Source organism: Bubalus bubalis, chromosome 24, assembly GCF_019923935.1.
Source record: "Bubalus bubalis isolate 160015118507 breed Murrah chromosome 24, NDDB_SH_1, whole genome shotgun sequence".
In the NCBI taxonomy this organism is placed as follows: Eukaryota; Metazoa; Chordata; class Mammalia; order Artiodactyla; family Bovidae; genus Bubalus; species Bubalus bubalis.
This window is the reverse complement of record NC_059180.1, coordinates 39,544,700-39,562,554: the sequence shown is the minus strand read 5'-3', so window position 1 is coordinate 39,562,554 and position 17,855 is coordinate 39,544,700. Positions and strand designations below refer to the sequence as shown.

Here is a 17,855-nt window from a genome sequence, read left to right as displayed (position 1 = left end):
AGGCAAGAGACCGGAGTGGGTTGCCATTGCCTTCATATATATATATATATATATATATATATATATATATATATGACTGATTTACATTGTTGTAGGGCAGAAACCAACACAACATTGTTAAGCAATTATCCTCCAATCAAAAAATAAAGAAAAAAAAAATATTTGCCAACTTTTAGTTTAGCTCATTGAATTTCTTACCTGGCAACTTGGAACCCCACATATGTGTTCTACTGGACAAGATGGTAGCTGCAGCCGCTTAGAATCCAACCTTGAAGGTCCTATAGTGTCACTTCAGCCCTACATTATTATATGAAGAAGTCGCAGCCACAGTTCACTGAGGTTTAAGTGGGGTCAGTCCAAAGACCCCCACTCCTCACTGCAAAGAGTGTCAAATAATTTGTGGTCATTAAAAAAGAAAGAAAAAAAAAAAAAGCTTTATTCAGACTCACAGATATTTAGAGAAAAAGCCAATGGCTACCAGTGGGGAGATGGAACAGGGAAAGGGGCACATGGGGTAAGGGATTAATAGGTAGAAACTATTATGTACAAAATAAGCTACAATGATATACTGTACAACACAGGGAATAAAGTCAAATTTTCTAGTAATTATGAATGAAGTATAATCTTTAAAATTGTGAATCACTATATTGTACACCTGTAACATAAAATATTGTACATCAATCATACTTCAATTTTTTAAAATTTTGATATAATAGAGTGTAACACATTTAAAGTACACAATTTCATACATTTTGACCTTTGTGTACTCCCAAACCATCACCAGAGTCAAAATAATGAACAAATTCATCATCCTCAACATTTTTCTCATGGCTCTGTTATCTCTTCCATCTACCCCTCAAACACTAGTTTGCTAAGAGTTTTAAAAATCAGGAATGGAGGTTGGACTTATCAAGTGCCTTTACTGCATGTATTGAGATGATCATATGGTCTTTTTCAGTCTATAAAAAGTACATTGATTTTTAAATGTAAACATTCTAAATAGTTTAAGGACGTATCAGAACTTCAAAGATTTTGCTCCTCTGTGACATGTCCCTTATCCCCTAGCCAGCTCCCTTCCTTCCTCACTTTCACTGGTGTAAAGAAACACCCGTCCTCCAACTTTGGGGGTCCTAGAAGGTGCAGCTCTCAGGGATGAGACTGACAACAGTTTTTGCTGACAGAAGCCACCCCAACATACAGATGCCAAAATGTGACCGATTACCCCGGGTGGGACTCGAACCCACAATCCCTGGCTTAGGAGGCCAGTGCCTTCTCCATTAGGCCACCGGGGCGTGCTCTCTAGGTGCTCGCTTCCTGTCGAGGACCCGCCCCTTCTACACTTAGAGAGTGAGACTTCTGTTCCAGTATTTTGCTGCGCTGCTTCCTTTGTTTAGGGCCAAGCACAGGCCTGGGATATATGCACCCTTGTGCCCGGTACCCTAGGGTCCCAGGGTTGCCCAAGTCCCCCCGCGCCTGGTGGGGATGGAGGAGGGAGTCGAGGTGGAGGTGGGGGTGGTGGTGGAAGCCACCCTGAGTGTGTATCGCCGAACCCCGGACCCTAGAACACCAAGCATAACCTCACCATCCCCTTCAGGGTATCGGCACCGAAACTTCCCCCAGGTCCCCTCTCTCGGAGCAGAGAATCCCGCCTCTGCCCTAGTTCCGGGGGCGGGGGGGCGGGGGACGAGGGAGAGGGGAGGAAGGGCGGTGTCAGGGCGACCAAGGACCAGAATGCGTCATCTTCATTCTGGCTCTTTGGTTTAAGGGTACGGTGCTGGCCTTGGGGGCGACTGGCCCTTCACGACAGTCTTGAGCATCCCCGAGTTTCCAGACACTGCGGCTTTCAGGAGGGGCAAGCCGGGAAAGCTCCAGGAGGAGGAGATCCATCACCTCTCCCCCTTTTTAGTGCCCAGCACAGGGAAAGCGGTGGCTACAGACTTTTCCTGCTGGAAGAAGTGTCCCTCACCCTCTGCTCGTCTCACCTGGAGACTCAGGGGGACCACGGGACCCGGATGGGACCTGTGGACAAGGACCGAGTTGGGGAAGGAGATGAGGGAGTTCAGAACCTCCGCACTCGTCCTCCGAGCCGCGCGCGGCACTTTGTCCCACGACGACGCCCTTGGGGCTCGAATCCGGGACCCGATCTGGGATGATGTTAAGGAAGAGAGGAGGTCGCAGCTTCTCGCACTCCGGGCGTCCAGGCTGCAGACTCTGCGACCCCAGACCACAAATTGCCCCTACCGGAGCAAAGGGGACCAGGTTTGTCTGCTGTGGAGGCTCCAGCGAGTACTCGCTGGAGCGAGGAACTGGGGACCCGACTTTCCTCTGAGGACCTAGAACTTGGGCCAAGAGTGGAAGACAGCAGCTCCGCGATTCAGCGCCTGTAACCTCCGGCAGGAGGAAGAAGATGGGAAGAAAAGGCGGTGTAGGAGTAGCCAGCCAGTCACCTGGGCTCGACCCGTTTTAGCAACGCCCGGCTAGCTCAGTCGGTAGAGCATGAGACTCTTAATCTCAGGGTCGTGGGTTCGAGCCCCACGTTGGGCGGGTTTCCTATTTTGGGAACCCCTGTCACTTGCATAGGCTTTTCAGTAACTCCGAATCCGATTTGGAGAGATCTTCCTGAGAAACGGCTTCCCTGGTTGCACAGCTGGTAAAGAATCCACCTGTAATGTGGGTAGACCCGAGTTCTATCCCTGGGTTGGGAAGATCCCCTGGAGAAGGGAACAGTTTATGGCTCCAGTTTTCTAGCCCGAGATTTCCAAGGACTGTATAGTCCATGGAGGGTGGCAAAGAGTCAGACAGGACTAAGCGACTTGACTTCACTTTTCTGAGAAAACAAACACAAAGTCTTAGTCACCTTATCCTATGAGGAGGAAGAAAGGACACCGATTTGGGGTGTGATTTTCCCCTCAGGAGATATTCGGGGCAGAGGGAGCAGGGAGGGTGTGTCTTAAACAAGAAAAGACAGAGCCAGGCCTGGGGGGGGTCCCTGCCCTATTGCTGGGGTGTAGGTTCTGCTCCCTGACTGACTGGGGTCTCCGTGCCTCGGTTATACTCTTCAGTTGGCTTTGGATGGTTCCATAGGGCCCCTGGCACCCTCACACCAAGTGAGACTCACATCCTACCCCTCTCTACTGCTGCTAAGTCACTTCAGTCATGTCGGACTCTGTGCGATCCCATAGACATCAGCCCACCAGACTCCCCAGCCTCTGAGATTCTCCAGGCAAGAACACTGGAGTGGGTTGCTATTTCCTTCTCCAATGCATGAAAGTCAAAAGTGAAAGTGAAGTCGCTCTCTTAGCAACCCCATGGACTGCAGCCTACCAGGCTCCTCCGTCCATGGGATTTTCCAGGCAAGAGTACTGGAGTGGGGTGCCATTGCCTTCTCTGACCCCTCTCTATGGGCAGCTTCAAATCCTGGACAAGCCCTTCCCTTGCCCTCAGGACATTTTTGTGGTGTGCCTGAAATGACAGACTCTAATTCCAGGTGCTTTTACTTTATGATGGAGAGCAAAAGGGTTGAGACAGGAGGGAGTAAGTAGTGACAGGGAGTCCTGGGGTCCAAGCCCTGCTCTCCCCGACTTGCCCTGGGTATCACTTTGGGACACTGTGGACTGATCTATGTCCCTGACCCACACATCCATACTTCCCTGCACAGACTCTGTCCCTGAACCTCAGTTTCAGGAGCACTCTAGTAACCTTGTGGAGATCTAGGAAATCTCCACACCCACGTGGCTGGTGGCCTGGGGTTTTGAGCCTCCCTCTAGGTGTGGGTGGTCCAGGATGCAAATCCTGGGCAGTTCTTTTAGGGTTGGGGGAGGGCTACAGGACCAGGCTCCTCTATTCCCCATCTGGACTTCACAGATCTGGACCCACCAAGCCTGGGCTCTCAAGGGCCTCTCAAGGGCCCCATCTGTAGAGTGGGGACAATAGCAGCTCACGCCTCAAAGATTTGTTTGGGATATTAAGTTACTTAATTTTTTTGGTAAATCATTTAGAATAGTGTCTCAAGACTGCAAAACTAATTCTTGCTTGAGCTTCCATCCTGTCTGCCCACCACAGGCCACCTCCCTGAGCCAGGCAACTCTGGGCTGCTGGAAGCACTGGTTTTCTCCCTGAGGCCCCCTCCCAGCTCCCTGGGCCCACTCTTGCCCCTGTACCTCACACTCTTCCACCACACTTTGGGCAGAAACATGAAGAGTCTTGTCCCAGATGGCAGCTTCTAGCTCTGGATCCTGAGGGTTCCTATCAGTGATCCGACCGGACTCAGAGTCGTCGGGGCTCAGCAAAATATTTTGGCAGAAGGAACCCACGGCTCAGGCCTGCTTTCCACCACTCTGAGGCAGGAGCTGTGTCCTCATATTCCTGGCACTACCTCAAGCTGACACACCCACGTCCCCTGGCCTCATGGTGGGGACTGGAGTCAATATGTGGGCCTCAGGCTGTGTCAAAGCCCAGAGAAAGACCGAATTCAACTCAGTACCAGGCAGCATCCGGGATCTCAGGCTGCGTCTGACTTTGGTGGTTGGGGTTGAGGGCCACCTGTGCAGCTGAAAATACCCATGATCTGAAGCAGACCCTGGCATCATCCTGAGCCCAGACGCGGCTTTAACAGATATTTGGCAGCAGCAAGTAGGTGGGCCCATCCTCATTTGGGGCTGAGTGTCCGTCTACACGTTGTGAGATCAGCCCCCGCGGGTCTGCCCTGAGTTCTGTCGTGCCGCAGGGCTTCTGGCGGCCGCTAAGCCCGTCCATCCGTCAGTGCCGAGCCCCCTCGCAGCCCCGCACAGCTCCTCCTCTGCCTGAGGACACCACAGATTCTAGGCAGTCTAGACACTCAGAATGCCCGGAGAGGACTCCATGTCCTCTCTGACCCCGAGCCTGCCCTCTCCTGTCATTTGGAGTGGTCTATAGCCAGTCACCTTCGGAAATTCGGAGCACGTAGAAAAGTGCAGCTGCCCGGCTAGCTTAATCTCAGGGTCGTCGTGGGTTTGAGCCCCACCTTGGGCGACTTTTTCGCTGCCTTTTTTTTTTTTTTCCTGTCTATTGTGGATTCCTGTACCATGTGAGCTAGTTTTCTACTCCCAGCTGTCCACTTCCGACTAAAAACTGCCCTGTTAGAGGCTCAGTGAGTGGAAACACATAAATCCCTGATCACCATAGGCTTCTATGCTGGGTCCTGCCCTCGCTGTCGTCCTCTCCTTTGAGCTTTTGGGCCTCTCATGGGGGCTTGTAGACTCCCATTTTTGGAAGGCGAGGGGAGTAAGGAGTTCAGGACAAGGCCAGAACTAATGCTCGTTAAGGCTGACAAGCCCCCCAATTAAAAAGTGTGAAGACCTAGGCTGCCCCGGGGAATTTGACCCTTTTGCTCCTAATGGAGACTCCTAGTGGCTCAGCTGGTAAAGAATTCGCCTGCTATGCAGGAGACCTGGGTTCGTCTCCCTGGGTTGGGAAGATCCCTTAGAAAAGGGAATGGCTTATGGATCCAGTATTCTGGCTTGAAGAATTCCACGGACTGTATAGTCCATTGGGTCACAAAGAGTCGGACACGACTGAGCGACTTTCACTCACGCCTGAACCAGTGAGCCTTCCCAGGGAACCTCCGCCTCCTCCTCCTCTTGCTGAGATAGTGCTCTGGAGGAGAATTTGGTTCAGGTGTCAATTAAATAGAGGGATAAAAGGTTGTTCCGGTAGTTGCAGAGTCTGCTTTGCCTCAGGTCCAGGCACCCCCGATAGGTCCTGGAGAGAGCCGCCTGCTGGCGAGGTGCAGGGCTGGAGTCAACGGCAGCCACTTGAGGCCAGGTGGGTGGGTGGCTTCAGGGACCTCCCAAGAACGGAGAGCTGCAGCTTCCCGGTCTCCTTCCATCTCCCACAGCAGGAGGAGCCAATGAGCTAACCATCTGTCTGAGGCCGGAGTTCGGCTGCGAACCCCCGACCTCAAGAACCCACAGAGCGGGTTTCGCAGGTGCATACACTGACAACTGAGCTACAACGGCGAGCTTCCCGGGAGTCACCTGCAGAGGGACGGGGGGAGGGGCTCTTGTGTGTGTCGGCTCGTTGGTCTAGGGGTATGATTCTCGCTTTGGGTGCGAGAGGTCCCGGGTTCAAATCCCGGACGAGCCCGTCCTTTTTCTTTGAAGGCCGACCTGATGGAGCGTCAGGGAGACGCAAGGCGCGCATAGGGCATCTGAGGCCAGGACCGCTGCTGTCCGGCCGGATCAGTCGGTAGAACAAAGCGACTCTCACAGTCAGCCTCGGGGGTTGGGGGCCCCACGTCCGAAGAGGGCTGTCTTGGTTTTGACCTGAGGGGAGGGAGCGGGAGCGGGGAGTTGAGCCGGGAAAAGCGCGAGCAGCACGGGAGGCCGAGGCGGAGGCGGTGTGCCCTCGATGCACTCTGCCGGCGTTTGTTGAGCGATCACCCGGGGCCACGTCTTGGGGGTTCGGCCGCCCCCAAAGCGAGTGTCCCAGAGATCGCGGCTCCGGAACCCTCCGCGCCCCCGCCCGCTCTCGTGCGCTCCCCACCTGCACGCGCGACCCGGAGTCCCTCGCCGGCTTTGTCCAGCGGGTCCCCTGCGCTCGCGGCTGCGAGGAGGCCTGCGAAGTGACCGATGAGAGGCGCGGGGACAGAGGCCGGCCGCCCTTCCTGGTCCGGGGCTCTCTGTCGTCCGACGGCGGAGGAGAGGCGGCGCGGACCCCGGACTGTCGGAGCGCAGGGGCTTCTGTCCGTTTTGCCGGCTCGGGAGCGCTGGGTTTTCTCCGCGCGCATCATTCTTGGAACCCCGCACTTCCCAGTGGGTCTGAAATTGGGGTCTCCCTTTCGCACCACCTCACTGGTGTCGCCGGTCCAGCTCCCAGACACCTCGGCATCAGAGAGGGGAGCCAGAAACCTTAGTGTGTGTGGCTCGTTGGTCTAGGGGTATGATTCTCGCTTAGGGTGCGAGAGGTCCCGGGTTCAAATCCCGGACGAGCCCTGCTTTTCTTCCCCACTTGCGGGTCTCAGGGCCCACTCTGTGCCTCCCCTTGTCGTCGTTTCAAATTTTTCATTGAGGCCCAGTAGCCAAAGTGTCTCCACGAGTGTCTTAACATGCTACTTTTTCAGTCCGAGTTCCAGGCACGGAAGACTGAGAGAGGTTCCCTTCCTCTGCATCAAGAGCCGGTGGTTCTTCGCTTGCAGGTCTCTGAACGCTCAAGCCTGGGCCCCACAGTCCCAGGTCAGGAGGCCAGGATATCGGTGTGCAGAGAGGAGATGCGCTTTTGGCGTTTGCGTCTGGAGCCCAGCCCCGCCTCAAATCCAGTCACTCCATGTCCCCGCTGACCCCGGGACTTACTCCATCCTGTCATTTGGGGCGGTCCACAGCCGTCAAGTTCCGACACTTGTCTGCAGACGGGTGTGTGCAGCCGCCCGGCTAGCTCAGTCGGTAGAGCATGAGACTCTTAATCTCAGGGTCGTGGGTTCGAGCCCCACGTTGGGCGTAGTTTTTGCCGCCTATTTGGATTCTTGGCTCACGTGGGTTGGTCTTCTGCTCCCAGCTGTAAATTTCCGATTTACAACTGCCCTGTTGGAGGCAGAGGGTGCAGACATACAGATTCCTGCTCACCTTAGGAAGCCAGCCTGGGTCCTGCCCTCGGAGTTGTCTGCTCTTTGTAGCAGATGGGCCTCTATTCGGGATATCTAGACTCCCATTTCTGGAAGGTCAAGGGAGTAAGCCGTCTATGCGGTCGCACAGAGTCGGACACGACTGAAGTGACTTAGCAGCAAGGGAGTAAGCAGGTCAGGACAAAGCAAGAATCAACGCCCTTTAAGGGTCACAAGGGTTTTCCTACTCAGGGAACACTGCTGCTGCTGCTGCTAAGTCGCTTCAGTCGTGTCCGACTCTGTGCGACCCCATAAGACGGCAGCCCACCAGGCTTCCCCGTCCCTGGGATTCTCCAGGCAAGAACACTGGAGTGGGTTGCCATTTCCTCCTCCAATGCATGAAAGTGAAAAGTCAAAGTGAAGTCGCTCAGTCATGTCCGACTCAGCGACCCCATGGACTGCAGCCTACCAGGCTCCTCCGTCCATGGGATTTTCCAGGCAAGAGTACTGGAGTGGGGTTCCGTTGCCTTCTCCACCACCAGGACTGGTCGTATTAAAAATACAAAAAAGTGTAAAAACCTGAGCCCCTCCTCCTTCCCCTGGACCTGGGATCCATGGCCGGAAACCGCCTCCCCCTCCTCCTCTCGCTCAGACACGTTGCACCGTAGGGGCAGAATTGGATTCAGAAATCTAGGGTTCTTCCAGAATCTGTTTTCCTCACTTCCTCAGGAGGCCCAGACACCGCTTCCTCCCCTCCCCCCGCCCCCCATCGGTCCCCGTGTGAGGACGACTGCGGGCGAGGTGTTCTGGGCGGCGAGTTTCCTGCCTCCATTTGAGGCCAGAACTGAGCAGAGCTGCAGCTGCGGGGTCTCCCTCCAGCTCCCGCCGCAAGAGGAGCAGATAATCTAACCTTCTGTCTGCCACCGGAGTTCGGCTGCGAACCAGCGACCTCAAGAACCCACAGAGCGGGTTTCTCAGGTGCACACACTGACAACTGAGCTACAGCGGCGAGCTTCCCGGGAGTCACCTGCAGAGGGACGGGGGGAGGGGGGTGGGAGGTGTGTGTTGGCTCGTTGGTCTAGGGGTATGATTCTCGCTTTGGGTGCGAGAGGTCCCGGGTTCAAATCCCGGACGAGCCCGCCCTTTTTCTTTAAGAGGAGGACTGAAGGCAGACCTGGTGGAAGCTTCGGGGAGACGCAAGGCGCGCCTAGGGCATCTGAGGCCAGGACCGCTGCTGTCCGGCCGGATCAGTCGGCAGACCAAAGCGACTCTCACAGTCAGCCTCGGGGGTTGGGGGCCCCACGTCCGAAGAGGGCTGTCTTGGTTTTGACCTGCGGGGGCGGGAGCGGGAGCGGGGAGCTGAGCCGGGAAAAGCGCGAGCAGCACGGGAGGCCGAGGCGGAGGCGGTGTGCCCTCGATGCACTCTGCCGGCGTTTGTTGAGCGATCACCCGGGGCCACGTCTTGGGGGTTCGGCCGCCCCCAAAGCGAGTGTCCCAGAGATCGCGGCTCCGGAACCCTCCGCGCCCCCGCCCGCTCTCGTGCGCTCCCCACCTGCACGCGCGACCCGGAGTCCCTCGCCGGCTTTGTCCAGCGGGTCCCCTGCGCTCGCGGCTGCGAGGAGGCCTGCGAAGTGACCGATGAGAGGCGCGGGGACAGAGGCCGGCCGCCCTTCCTGGTCCGGGGCTCTCTGTCGTCCGACGGCGGAGGAGAGGCGGCGCGGACCCCGGACTGTCGGAGCGCAGGGGCTTCTGTCCGTTTTGCCGGCTCGGGAGCGCTGGGTTTTCTCCGCGCGCATCATTCTTGGAACCCCGCACTTCCCAGTGGGTCTGAAATTGGGGTCTCCCTTTCGCACCACCTCACTGGTGTCGCCGGTCCAGCTCCCAGACACCTCGGCATCAGAGAGGGGAGCCAGAAACCTTAGTGTGTGTGGCTCGTTGGTCTAGGGGTATGATTCTCGCTTAGGGTGCGAGAGGTCCCGGGTTCAAATCCCGGACGAGCCCTGCTTTTCTTCCCCACTTGCGGGTCTCAGGGCCCACTCTGTGCCTCCCCTTGTCGTCGTTTCAAATTTTTCATTGAAACCCAGTAGCCAAAGTGTCTCCACGAGTGTCTTAACATGCTACTTTTTCAGTCCGAGTTCCAGGCACGGAAGACTGAGAGAGGTTCCCTTCCTCTGCATCAAGAGCCGGTGGTTCTTCGCTTGCAGGTCTCTGAACGCTCAAGCCTGGGCCCCACAGTCCCAGGTCAGGAGGCCAGGATATCGGTGTGCAGAGAGGTGATGCGCTTTTGGCGTTTGCGTCTGGTCCCAGCCCCGCCTCAAATCCAGTCACTCCATGTCCCCGCTGACCCCGGGACTTACTCCATCCTGTCATTTGGGGCGGTCCACAGCCGTCAAGTTCCGACACTTGTCTGCAGACGGGTGTGTGCAGCCGCCCGGCTAGCTCAGTCGGTAGAGCATGAGACTCTTAATCTCAGGGTCGTGGGTTCGAGCCCCACGTTGGGCGTAGTTTTTGCCGCCTATTTGGATTCTTGGCTCACGTGGGTTGGTCTTCTGCTCCCAGCTGTAAATTTCCGATTTACAACTGCCCTGTTGGAGGCAGAGGGTGCAGACATACAGATTCCTGCTCACCTTAGGAAGCCAGCCTGGGTCCTGCCCTCGGAATTGTCTGCTCTTTGTATCTGAGGAGCCTCTATTCGGGATAACTAGACTCCCATTTCTGGAAGGTCAAGGGAGTAAGCAGGTCAGGACAAAGCAGGAACCAACGCCCTTTAAGGGTCACAAGGGTTTTCCTCCTCAGGGAACGCTGCTGCTGCTGCTAAGTCTCTTCCGTCGTATCCGACTCTGTGCGACCGTATAGACGGCAGCCCACCAGGACTGGTCCTAATCAAAATACAAAAAGTGTAAAAACCTGAGCCTCTCCTCCTTCCCCTGGACCTGGGATCCATGGCCGGAAACCGCCTCCCCCTCCTCCTCTCGCTCAGACACGTTGCACCGTTGGGGCAGAATTGGATTCAGAAATCTAGGGTTCTTCCAGAATCTGTTTTCCTCACTTCCTCAGGAGGCCCAGGCACCGCCCCCCATCGGTCCCCGGGTGAGGACGACTGCGGGCGAGGTGTTCTGGGCGGCGAGTTTCCTGCCTCCATTTGAGGCCAGAACTGAGCAGAGCTGCAGCTGCGGGGTCTCCCTCCAGCTCCCGCCGCAAGAGGAGCAGATAATCTAACCTTCTGTCTGCCACCGGAGTTCGGCTGCGAACCAGCGACCTCAAGAACCCACAGAGCGGGTTTCTCAGGTGCACACACTGACAACTGAGCTACAGCGGCGAGCTTCCTGGGAGTCACCTGCAGAGGGACGGGGGGAGGGGGGTGGGAGGTGTGTGTTGGCTCGTTGGTCTAGGGGTATGATTCTCGCTTTGGGTGCGAGAGGTCCCGGGTTCAAATCCCGGACGAGCCCGCCCTTTTTCTTTAAGAGGAGGACTGAAGGCAGACCTGGTGGAAGCTTCGGGGAGACGCAAGGCGCGCCTAGGGCATCTGAGGCCAGGACCGCTGCTGTCCGGCCGGATCAGTCGGCAGACCAAAGCGACTCTCACAGTCAGCCTCGGGGGTTGGGGGCCCCACGTCCGAAGAGGGCTGTCTTGGTTTTGACCTGCGGGGGCGGGAGCGGGAGCGGGGAGCTGAGCCGGGAAAAGCGCGAGCAGCACGGGAGGCCGAGGCGGAGGCGGTGTGCCCTCGATGCACTCTGCCGGCGTTTGTTGAGCGATCACCCGGGGCCACGTCTTGGGGGTTCGGCCGCCCCCAAAGCGAGTGTCCCAGAGATCGAGGCTCTGGGACCCCTCGCGCCCCCGCCCGCTCTCGTGCGCTCCCCACCTGCACGCGCGACCCGGAGTCCCTCGCCGGCTTTGTCCAGCGGGTCCCCTGCGCTCGCGGCTGCGAGGAGGCTTGCGAAGTGACCGATGAGCGACGCGGGGACAGAGGCCGGCCGCCCTTCCTGGTCCGGGGCTCTCTGTCATCCGACGGCGGAGGAGAGGCGGCGCGGACCCCGAACTGTCGGAGCGCAGGGGCTTCTGTCCGTTTTGCCGGCTCGGGAGCTCTGGGTTTTCTCCGCGGGCATCATTCTTGGAACCCCGCACTTCCCAGTGGGTCTGAAATTGGGGTCTCCCTTCCGCACCACCTCACTGGTGTCGCCGGTCCAGCTCCCAGACACCTCGGCATCAGAGAGGGGAGCCAGAAACCTTAGTGTGCGCGGCTCGTTGGTCTAGGGGTATGATTCTCGCTTAGGGTGCGAGAGGTCCCGGGTTCAAATCCCGGACGAGCCCTGCTTTTCTTCCCCACTTGCGGGTCTCAGGGTCTACTCTGTGCCTCCCCTTGTCGTCGTTTCAAAATTTTCATTGAGGCCCAGTAGCCAAAGTGTCTCCACGAGTGTCTTAACATGCTACTTTTTCAGTCCGAGTTCCAGGCACGGAAGACTGAGAGAGGTTCCCTTCCTCTGCATCAAGAGCCGGTGGTTCTTCGCTTGCAGGTCTCTGAACGCTCAAGCCTGGGCCCCACAGTCCCAGGTCAGGAGGCCAGGATATCGGTGTGCAGAGAGGTGATGCGCTTTTGGCGTTTGCGTCTGGTCCCAGCCCCGCCTCAAATCCAGTCACCCCATGGCCTCGCTGATCCCAGGACTTACTCCATCCTGCATTTGGGGCGGTCCACAGCCGTCAAGTTCCGACACCTGTCTGCAGACGAGTGTGTGCAGCCGCCCGGCTAGCTCAGTCGGTAGAGCATGAGACTCTTAATCTCAGGGTCGTGGGTTCGAGCCCCACGTTGGGCGTAGTTTTTGCAGCCTATTGTGGATTCCTGCCCCACGTGGGTTGGTCTTCTGCTCCCAGCTGTCCATTTCCGACTAAAAGATGCCCTGTTGGAGGCACAGGGTGCAGACACACACAAATTTCTGATCTCCATTGATGCTTTTGAACTGTGTTGTTGAAGAAGACCCTTAAGACTCTGTTGCACTACGAGGAGATCAAACCAGTCCATCCTAAAGGAAATCAACCCTGAATATTCATTGAAAGGACTGATGCTGAAGCTCCAATTCTTTGGCCACCTGATGCCAAGAGCCAACTCATTGGATAAGATCCTGATGTTAGGAAAAATTGAAGGTAGGAGGAGAAGAGGGTGGCAGAGCATGATGGTTGGATGGCATCATTGAGTCAATGACCGTGAGTTAGAGCAAACTCCTGGAGTTGATGATGGACGGGGAGGCCTGGCGTGCTGACGTCCATGGGGTCACAAAGAGTCGGACACGACTGAGCGGCTGAACAACATTGGAAGCCATGCTGGGTCCTGCCCTCGTCCTTGTCAGCTCCTTGTAGCGATTGGGTCTCTCATGGGGGCTTGTAGACTCCTATTCCTGGAAGGTCAAGAAAGTAAGCAGATCAGGACAAGGCAAGGCAAGAATCAACGCCATTTAAGGCTCACAGGGGTTTTCCTCCTCAGGGAGCACTGGTCCCAATTTAAAAGAACAAAGTGTAAAAACCTGAGCCCCTCCTCCTTCCCCTGGACCGGAGAGCCATGGCTGGAAACCGCCTCCCGCTCCTCCTCTAGTTCAGTCACGCTGCTCCGTTGGGGCACAATTGGATTCAGGTGTCAATTAACTAGAGGAATATAGGATTCTTCCAGAATCTGTTTTTCCCCGCCTCCCTCACTCAGGCCTCCCTCACTCGGTCCCTAGGTGAGGCCTCTTGCAGACGAGGTGCCCTGGACGCGGAGTCTCCTGCCTCCGTTTGAGGCCAGAACTGAGCAGAGCTGCAGCTGCGGGGTCTCCTCCAGCTCCCGCCGGACGAGGAGCAGATAATCCAACCGTCCTTCTGAAACTGGACTGCAGCTACGAACCTGTGACCTGGGGTTCGCAGGTGGGGACACCGACAACTGAACTATGGCGGCGAGCTTCACCGGAGTCACCTGCGGAAGGACCGGGGGAGGGAGCCAGGTGTGTGGGGATCGTTGGTCTAGGGGTATGATTCTCGCTTTGGGTGCGAGAGGTCCCGGGTTCAAATCCCGGACGAGCCCTGCTTTTCTTTCTCACTTGCGGGTCTCAAGGCCCACTCTGTGCCCTTCCATTGTCGTTTTAAAATTTTTCATTGAGACCCAGTAGCCAAAGTGTCTCCGTGAATCTCCTGCTGCTGCTGCTAAGTCGCTTCAGTCGTGCCCGACTCTGTGCAACCCCATAAGACGGCAGCCCACCAGGCTTCCCCGTCCTGGGATTCTCCAGGCAAGAACACTGGAGTGGGTTGCCATTTCCTTCTCCAATGCATGAAAGCGAAAAGTGCAAGTGAAGTCGCTCAGTCGTGTGCGACTCTAGCGACCCAATGGACTGCAGCCTACCAGGCTCCTCTGTCCATGGGATTTTCTAGGCAAAAGTACTGGAGTGGGGTGCCATTGCCTTCTCCCCCGTGAGTCTCCTAACAAGCTACATTGTCAGCCTGTGCTGGAGGAACGAGGAACGGAAGACAGAGATGTTCCCTTCCTCTGCATCAGGAGCCCGTTCTTCGCCGGTGGCAGGTCTCAGAACCGTCAAGCTGGACCCCACGGTTCTCGGTCAGGAGGCCAGGGCATCGGCGTGGGGAGAGGAGATGCGCTGCTGGCGTTCGCAGCCGGAGCCCACCCCCACCTCAAATCCAGGCACTCCACTTACCCACTGACCCTGGTACCTGCTCCATACTTTGGTTTGGGGCGGTCCACAGCCCGTCAACTTCGGAAACCTGGCCGTAGGCGGCTATCCTCAGCCGCCCGACTAGCTCAGTCGGTAGAGCATGAGACTCTTAATCTCAGGGTCGTGGGTTCGAGCCCCACGTTGGGCGTAGTTTTTGCCGCTTGTTGTGGATTCCAGTGCCACGTGTGCTTGTTGTGGATTCCAGTGCCACGTGTGCTGGTTTTCTGCTCCTAGCTGTCCATTCCCAACTAAAAAGTGCCCTGTTGGAGGCACAGGGTGCAGACACAAACAGATTCCTGCTCACCATAGAAAGCCACGCTGGGCCCTGCCCTGGCCTTGTCTGCTCCTTGTAACGGTTGGGCCTCACATGGAAACTTCTAGACTCCCATTTCTGGAAGGTTAGGAGAGTAAGTTCAGGACAAGGGAAGAACGAGCGCTCTTAAAGGCTGATAAGTCCCCCAAATTAAAAGGTGTGAAGACCTAGGCTGCTCTGGGAATTTGACCCTCTTGCACCTAATGGAGACTCCTGCTGCTGCTGCTGCTAAGTCGCTTCAGTCGTGTCCGACTCTGTGCAACCCCAGAGACGGCAGCCCACCAAGGCTCCCCCGTCCCTGGCATTCTCCCGGCAAGAACACTGGAGTGGGTTGCCATTTCCCTCCCCAATGCGTGAAAGTGAAAAGTGAAAGTGAAGTCGCTCAGTCATGCCGACTCCTAGCGACCCCACGGACTGCAGCCCACCAGGCTCCCCCGTCCATGGGATTTTCCAGGCAAGAGTACTGGAGTGGGGTGCCATTGCCTTCTCCAATGGAGACTCCTACCCCTGGACAGTGAGCGGTCCTGCGGAACCTCCTCCTCCTCTCGCTCAGAGACTGCTTTGTTGGAGGAGAAATTTGGTTCAGGTGTCGATTAAGTAGAGGGATATAGGGTTGTTCGGTAGTTCCAGAGTCTGTTTTGCCTCAGGCCCAGGGACCTGAGGAGAGGCCTCTTGCGGTCGAGGTGTTCTGGGCGGGGAATCTCCTGCCTCTATTTGAGGCCGGAACTGAGCAAAGCTGCAGCTTGGCGGTTGGGGGTGGGGGGGTGGGGGGGGGGTGGGGTGGGGGGGGGTGGGGTGGGGGGTGGGGGGGGGGTGGGGTGGGGGGTGGGGGGTGGGGGGTGGGGGGGGGTGGGGGGGGGTGGGGTGGGGGGTGGGGGGTGGGGGGGTTGGTCTCCCTCCAGTTCCCGCCGCACGAGGAGCAGATAATCGAAACGTCCCTCTGAAACCGGACTGCGGCTGCGAACCTGCGACCCGACGATCCCCGAGAGCCGGATTCTCCGGTGCTCACGCTGACAACTGAGCTATGGCAGCGAGCTTCACTGGAGTCACCTACAGGACTGGAGGCGGGAGAGGGAATGATGTAGTGGCTCGTTGGTCTAGGGGTATGATTCTCGCTTTGGGTGCGAGAGGTCCCGGGTTCAAATCCCGGACGAGCCCGCCCCTTTTCTTTAAGCGGAGGACTGAGTTTTGGTCTGGTGGAAGCGTCTGGGAGACACAGACTAGACAGCGTCCTCAGAGAGAAGGACATGCGGTAATCGCTCCTGCAAACAGAGTAAAGGAAAGTGCCTCGTAGGTTGCCTTAGGGCTCCAGGTCTCTGATGATTCGGGAGGATCACCGCTCCAGCCCCCGATCAGCCCTACTGTAACTTAAAGTTGCATTTTAGTGGCGGGGAGGCGGGGAGAGACAAAGAGACTCCCGGGCTTCCCTGGGCACAACTTCATTCTTGGGTCGGGGCCTCGTCCCCGGGGCTTTCCCTGATGAGAGGGTGAAGAAATGGGGCTAAGTATCCGGAGGGGCTGGGGAGTGGCTGGACGTCGAGGGAGAACATACCGACTGCAGACTCTGCCCCGACCTGACCCCTGACTCCTGGACGCGGGCTCTCGCTGCTCCGAGGGCGGCCTCCTCCTCCTCCCCAGCCCGACTGCAGTGCCCGCCTCCTCCCCAAGCTGGGCTGGGAGGGGCATCGTGACCCGTCCTGGTGCGCGGTCTGGTTGATGGGCTAACCCGCCCCCCTCTAGGGACCACCCCCAGATCAGGCCATCCTAGGGCATCTGAGGCCGGGACCTTTGCTGGATCAGTCGGTAGAACAAAGCGACTCTCACAGTCAACCTGGTGGGTTGGGGGCCCCGCGTCCGAAACGCGCTTTCTAGGTTTTGACCTGCGGGTCGGGAGCTGGGAGCCGACCCGGGAGAAGCGAGAGCAGCGCGGAAGGCCGAGGTCGAGGCGGTGTCCCCTCCGTGCACTCCGCCGGCGTTTGTTGAGCGATCACCGGGGCCACGTCTTGGGGGTTCGGTGGCCCCCAAAGCGAGCGTCCCAGAGATAGCGGCTCTGGGACCCTCCGCGCCCCCGCCCGCTCTCGAGCTCTCCCGCGCACCCCGGAGTCCCTCGCCGGCTTTGTCCAGCGGGTCCCCTGCGCTTGCGGCTGCGAGGAGGCTTGCGAAGTGACCGATGACCGATGAGCGGCGCGGGGGCAGAGGCCGGCCGCCTTTCCTGGTCCGGGGCTCTCTGTCGTCCTGGGGCCGAGGGGAGGCGACGCGGGGCCCCGGATTGGGGGAGCGCTGTTTTCTCCGCGTCCATCAGTCCTGGGCCTCTACACTTCCCAGTGAGCTTGAAATTGGCGTCTCCATTCCGCGTCAGCTCCATGGCATGGCCGGTCCAGCCCGGATCCCACCGGTGGAAGAGGAGATCCAAAATGCGTAAGCATGTGGCTCGTTGGTCTAGGGGTATGATTCTCGCTTAGGGTGCGAGAGGTCCCGGGTTCAAATCCCGGACGAGCCCTATTTTTCCTCCCCAGTTGGCAGGTCTCGGGAGCCACTCTGTGCTTCCCCTTGTCATTTTATTTTATTTTCCCCTTGTCATTTTAAAACTTTTTTTGAGGCCCAGGAGCGAAAGTGTCTCCACGAATCTGGCCACAAGCTACTTTGTTAGTCCAAGCTCCAGGCACGGAAGACTGGAGAGGTGTTTCCTTCCTCCGTACATAAGGAGCCAGTTCTTACTCGGTTGGAGGCCTCTGAACTGTCAAGCCTGGGCCCCACAGTCCCTAGTCAGGAGGGCAGGGCATCCACTTGGGGAGAGGCAATGGGCTGGGGAGAGGCAATGGGCTGCAGGCATTCGCATCACTCTAAATCCAGTCACTACCTGGTGTGGACTCATGCGTCTTCCCTCCTTCCTTGCCGGAAGTCAGCAGGAGTCCCGGGACTTCCGGCACCGCTGGGTACCCAGGGTCCTGGGCCCCAGGGCCTGACAGGAGCCAAATCCCCTCCGCCCTATTCTGCGGAGGCCGCCTTTGAGGTGCAAGAGGTGGACACCGGGACCCCCACCCCACTGTGGGGTCTCAGGTGCTTGCCAGGATGTCTTCAGCATATGCTGGAAAGCGTGCCATGGGATGCCACAATGGAAAATAACGAGGAAACTAGGCATCATGAGCAACAACCAGTGAACAATAGATATGAAAATAAAGTTGGAAAGATGCAAGATTATCAGATACAGATTATAACACAACTATCCTTACTATGTATAAAGACATGAAAGACAATAATGAAAATATATTTG

The 17,855-nt window shown here is 57.2% G+C and overlaps 15 non-coding genes across 15 annotated transcripts; 14 read left to right on the top strand and 1 right to left on the bottom strand.

Annotated features, from left to right (window-relative positions):
• Nucleotides 1-1,219: 1,219 nt before the first annotated feature.
• TRNAR-CCU lies at nt 1,220-1,292 on the bottom strand. The gene has a single exon. It is a non-coding gene; the product is annotated as a tRNA-Arg (tRNA).
• A 1,179-nt stretch (nt 1,293-2,471) lies between these two features.
• Nucleotides 2,472-2,544, top strand: TRNAK-CUU. Its single transcript has one exon. It is a non-coding gene; the product is annotated as a tRNA-Lys (tRNA).
• A 3,507-nt stretch (nt 2,545-6,051) lies between these two features.
• Nucleotides 6,052-6,123, top strand: TRNAP-UGG. The gene has a single exon. It is a non-coding gene; the product is annotated as a tRNA-Pro (tRNA).
• A 776-nt stretch (nt 6,124-6,899) lies between these two features.
• On the top strand, nt 6,900-6,971 carry TRNAP-AGG. The gene has a single exon. It is a non-coding gene; the product is annotated as a tRNA-Pro (tRNA).
• Nucleotides 6,972-7,400: 429 nt separating this feature from the next.
• Nucleotides 7,401-7,473, top strand: TRNAK-CUU. The gene has a single exon. It is a non-coding gene; the product is annotated as a tRNA-Lys (tRNA).
• A 1,170-nt stretch (nt 7,474-8,643) lies between these two features.
• On the top strand, nt 8,644-8,715 carry TRNAP-UGG. The gene has a single exon. It is a non-coding gene; the product is annotated as a tRNA-Pro (tRNA).
• A 790-nt stretch (nt 8,716-9,505) lies between these two features.
• Nucleotides 9,506-9,577, top strand: TRNAP-AGG. The gene has a single exon. It is a non-coding gene; the product is annotated as a tRNA-Pro (tRNA).
• Nucleotides 9,578-10,005: 428 nt separating this feature from the next.
• Nucleotides 10,006-10,078, top strand: TRNAK-CUU. Its single transcript has one exon. It is a non-coding gene; the product is annotated as a tRNA-Lys (tRNA).
• An 875-nt stretch (nt 10,079-10,953) lies between these two features.
• On the top strand, nt 10,954-11,025 carry TRNAP-UGG. Its single transcript has one exon. It is a non-coding gene; the product is annotated as a tRNA-Pro (tRNA).
• Nucleotides 11,026-11,815: 790 nt separating this feature from the next.
• TRNAP-AGG lies at nt 11,816-11,887 on the top strand. Its single transcript has one exon. It is a non-coding gene; the product is annotated as a tRNA-Pro (tRNA).
• A 427-nt stretch (nt 11,888-12,314) lies between these two features.
• Nucleotides 12,315-12,387, top strand: TRNAK-CUU. The gene has a single exon. It is a non-coding gene; the product is annotated as a tRNA-Lys (tRNA).
• Nucleotides 12,388-13,553: 1,166 nt separating this feature from the next.
• Nucleotides 13,554-13,625, top strand: TRNAP-UGG. The gene has a single exon. It is a non-coding gene; the product is annotated as a tRNA-Pro (tRNA).
• A 718-nt stretch (nt 13,626-14,343) lies between these two features.
• On the top strand, nt 14,344-14,416 carry TRNAK-CUU. Its single transcript has one exon. It is a non-coding gene; the product is annotated as a tRNA-Lys (tRNA).
• Nucleotides 14,417-15,667: 1,251 nt separating this feature from the next.
• On the top strand, nt 15,668-15,739 carry TRNAP-UGG. Its single transcript has one exon. It is a non-coding gene; the product is annotated as a tRNA-Pro (tRNA).
• A 1,270-nt stretch (nt 15,740-17,009) lies between these two features.
• Nucleotides 17,010-17,081, top strand: TRNAP-AGG. The gene has a single exon. It is a non-coding gene; the product is annotated as a tRNA-Pro (tRNA).
• The last annotated feature ends 774 nt before the right edge of the window (nt 17,082-17,855 follow it).